Source organism: Entelurus aequoreus, linkage group LG03 (genome assembly GCF_033978785.1).
Source record: "Entelurus aequoreus isolate RoL-2023_Sb linkage group LG03, RoL_Eaeq_v1.1, whole genome shotgun sequence".
NCBI classification, from domain to species: domain Eukaryota; kingdom Metazoa; phylum Chordata; class Actinopteri; order Syngnathiformes; family Syngnathidae; genus Entelurus; species Entelurus aequoreus.
The window spans coordinates 71,373,899-71,378,526 of NC_084733.1; positions in this window are offsets into that span (position 1 = coordinate 71,373,899).

Here is a 4,628-nt window from a genome sequence, read left to right on the forward strand (position 1 = left end):
TTTCCTGCAGCTGTGTCACAATCTATTTAGTCCTTGTGTTGTTGTTGTTTTTGTCCATTGTCCATTGTCCATATGTAACTTCCTGTCCCCTTGTCTTTTAGGTCCCTTTTGTTTTGATAAACATCAACTGTTACTAAGCTTGGTTAGTCACCTAGAGCAGTGGTCCCCAACCACCGGGCCGTGGCCCGTTACCGGTCCGTGAATCGATTGGTACCGGGCCGCACAAGAAATTAAAAAATAAAATAAAATAAATATTGTATTCATTAAATCAACATAAAAACACAGGATACACTTATAATTAGTGCACCAACCCAAAAAACCTCCCTCCCCCATGTACACTCATTCACACTCATTCGCACAAAATGGTTGTTTCTTTCTGTTATTAATATTTCTGGTTCCTACATTATATATCAATATAGATCAATACAGTCTGCAGGGATACAGTCCGTAAGCACACATGATTGTATTTTTTTATGACAAAAAAAAAATACTGATCTAGAGGGTATATACATTGTAGGGGCCTACACGGGCACCTGAGTAGCTGCACCTCCGCTCCCTCATTACAACAGTCACCTGATCACATGTTCCTGTTCCAGCTGAGCACCTTGAAGTATGCCAGTCACCTTAAAGCAGTCCCAGTCATGTTACTATTCCAGCCAAGCACATGTTACTGATGTTTTCCTACTTTAGAGGAGCACCCGGAGGTATGTCGGTCACATGTTCCTGTTCCAGTTGACTGTCTGAAGTTGTGTTAATAACCTGTTCCTGTTCAAGCTGAACACAAATGCCAGTAACCTGTACCTACTCCAGGTGGTCAACTGAAGTATGTCAGCTGTTCTTTTTCCAGCTGTGGGTCGAAAGGAATGCAAGTTGTCTGTTCCTGTTCCAACCTAAAACATCTAGAGCTATAATGGTTACCTGTTCCTGTTCCAGTTGAAGACCTAGAGTTATTTTAGTCATTTGTTCCTTTTCCATCGCTCCTCCTGGAGATATGGCAGTCACCTAGTACCTACTCCAGCAGGTAATCTGAATTATGTTTCCTGTTCTTATTCCAGCTGTGCATCAGTCATCCATTCCTGTTCCAGCCAAACACCTGGATGTATAACAGCCACCTGTTACTGTTGTCACCTGTTCCTGTTCCAGTGGAGCGCATAGAAGTATGTCGATTACCCGTTCCTGTTCCAGCTTCCCACCTGGATAAATTATGTTGTTTCATTTTAGTGCTAGCATGTATGTTGGTCACCTGTTCCTGTTCCATTTGACTGTCTGAAGTTGTGTTAATAACCTGTTCCTGTTCAAGTTGAACACCAATGCCAGTAACCTGTACCTACTCCAGGTGGTCACCTGAAATATGTCAGCTGTTCTTTTTCCAGCTGTGCGTCGAAAGGAATGCAAGTTGTCTGTTCCTGTTCCAACCTAAAACATCTAGAGCTATAATGGTTGCCTGTTCCTGTTCCAGTTGAACATAGAGTTATTTTAGTGTTCCTTTTCCATCTCTCTTCCTGGAGATATGGCAGTCACCTAAAACCTAATCTGAATTATGTTTCCTGTTCTTATTCCAGCTGTGCATCAGTCATCCATTCCTGTTCCAGCCAAACACCTGGAAGTATAACAGCCACCTGTTACTGATCACCTGTTCCTGTTCCAGTGGAGCGCATAGAAGTATGTTGGTTACCCGTTCCTGTTCCAGCTTTCCACCTGGATGAATTATCTTGTTTTATTTAAGTGCCAGCATGTATGTTGGTCACCTGCTCCTGTTCCAGCATTCCACCTGAATTAATGATCTTGTTTCATTTGAGTGCCAACAGGTGTGTCAATCACCTGTTCCTGTTCCAGCTCTCCACCCGGATGAATGATCCTGTTTCGTTTGAGTGCCAGCCAGTATGTCGGTCACCTGTTGCTGTTCCAGATGACCACCTGCAGGTATGTCTGCCTCCTGTTACAGGTGACCACATGGAGATACTTCTGTCACCTGTTTCTGTTCCAGTCGGTTACTTGATCCTAGTCCAGCGCTCCACCTGGGCTAATGATGATCCTGTTCCATTTGTGTGTCTGCAAATATGTCGGTCGCCTGTTCTTGTTCCAGCTCTCCACCTGGATAAATCATCCTGTTTCATTTAAGTGGCTCAATGTATGTCGACTACCTGTTCCCGTTCAAGCTGACCATTTTGAGTATTTTTGTCCCCTGTTCCTGTTCCATCTGACCACATGCAGGAAGCTCTGTCTCCTGTTCCAGCTTAACACTTGGAAATGTTTCTGTCTCCTGTCCCTGTTCCAGTTGAGTGCTTGCTGCTGTGTCCTCCAAGTAGCATCTCAGAAAACAATTGGCCCTCCAAGTACCACCATAATGACCAATATTTTTAAAAAATACAGTAGCATAGCAGGCCTAAGTATTCATTAAAAACAAGGCGGAGGTTTTATTTAACAAGTATATTTTTTGATCTCACCTAAAAATATATGTTTTCATTTACTGTGGCAGATCAAAATATTGTTTATCCAGGTAGAGAGCTGGAACAGGAACAAGTGACCGACATACCTGCAAACACTCAAATGAAACAGGATCATTCATCCAGGTGGAGAGCTGGGCCAAGGATCGGCGACCAACACAGCAGCAAGCACTCAACTGGAACAGGGGCAGAAGACAGAAACATTTCCAAGTGTTTAGCTGGAACAGGATACAGACCTACCTGCAGGTGGTCAGATGGAACAGGAACAGGGGACCAACATATCTACAGGCACTGAACAGGAACAGGTGACAGAAATACTCAATATGGTCAGCTTGAACGGGAACAGGTAGTCGACATACATTGAGCCACTTAAATGAAACAGGATGATTTATCCAGGTGGAGAGCTGGAACAAGAACAGGCGACCGACATATTTGCAGACACACAAATGGAACAGGATCATCATTAGCCCAGGTGGAGCGCTGGACTAGGAACAAGTAACCGACTGGAACAGAAACAGGTGACAGAAGTATCTCCATGTGGTCACCTGTAACAGGAGGCAGACATACCTGCAGGTGGTCATCTGGAACAGCAACAGGTGACCGACATACCAGCTGGCACTCAAATAAAACAGGATCATTCCTCCAGGTGGAGAGCTGGAACAGGAACAGGTGATTGACACACCTGTTGGTACTCAAATGAAACAAGATCCTTAATTCAGGTGGAAAGTTGGAACAGGAACAGGTGACCAACATACATGCTGGCACTTAAATAAAACAAGATAATTCATCCAGGTGGAAAGTTGGAAGAGGAACAGGTAACCGACATACTTCTATGCGCTCCACTGGAACAGGAACAGGTGACAGAAGTATCTCCATGTGGTCACCTGTAACAGGAGGCAGACATACCTGCAGGCACTCGAATAAAACAGGATCATTCATCCAGGTGGAGATCTGGAACAGGAACAGGTGATTGACACACCTGTTGGTACTCAAATGAAACAAGATCCTTAATTCAGGTGGGAAGTTGGAACAGGAACAGGTGACCAACATACATGCTGGCACTTAAATGAAACAAGAGCATTCATCCAGGTGGAAAGCTGGAACAGGAACAGGTAATCGACGTACTTCTATGCGCTCCACTTGAACCGGAACAGGTGACAACAGTCACAGGTGGCTGTTATACATCCAGGTGTTTGGCTGACTGATACACAGCTGGAATAAGAACAGGAAATATAATTCAGATTACCTGCTGGAGTAGGTATTAGGTGACTGCCATATCTCCAGGAGGAGCGATGGAAAAGTGACTAAAATAACTCAAGGTGTTCAACTGGAACAGGAACAGGTAACCATTATAGCTCTAGATGTTTTAGGTTGGAACAGGAACAGACAACTTGCATTCCTTTCGACGCACAGCTGGAAAAAAAACAGCTGACATACTTCAGGTGACCACCTGGAGTAGGTACAGGTTACTGGCATTGGTGTTCAGGTTGAACAGGAACAGGTTATTAACACAACTTCAGACAGTCAACTGGAACAGGTTCATGTGACCGACATACTTCAAGGTGCTCAGCTGGAACAGGAACATGTGATCAGGTGACTGTTGTAATGAGGGAGCGGTGGTGCAGTTACTCAGGTGCCCGTGTAGGCCCCTACAATGTATACACCCTACAGATAACCAACCAGGAACCTTAGTAACAGTTAATGTTTATCAAAACAAAAGGGACCTAAAAGACAAAGGGACAGGAAGTGACATGTCAACAATGGACAAAAAAAAGAACAACACGAGGACTAAATAGATTGTGACACAGCTGCAGGAAAGTTGTTAGAGGAAGAAGATGACAGCCAGCAGGTGAAAACAATAAAGAGACAAGAGCATAAATGAATGTACTAATAATACTAATAATTCTACAAATACTAGGAATATTACCAATGCTTGTATCTGTCCTAATGTCTGCCATTTTTACAAAAAAAAAAAGAAACACATACAATTTTTTAAAAAACAATCTTATGATTATCACCAACATTGTTTTGTTCCACATTACATTGATTCCCAAATTCACAGGAGGCGCTTGAATGCATCTATTGTCGCCACGCGTGTGTAGGACATAAACACAACTGCACTTCGTTGTCAGGTTGGTATTGTTGAAAACAAAAGAGGGCAACTAGTTTTTATCAGTGTAT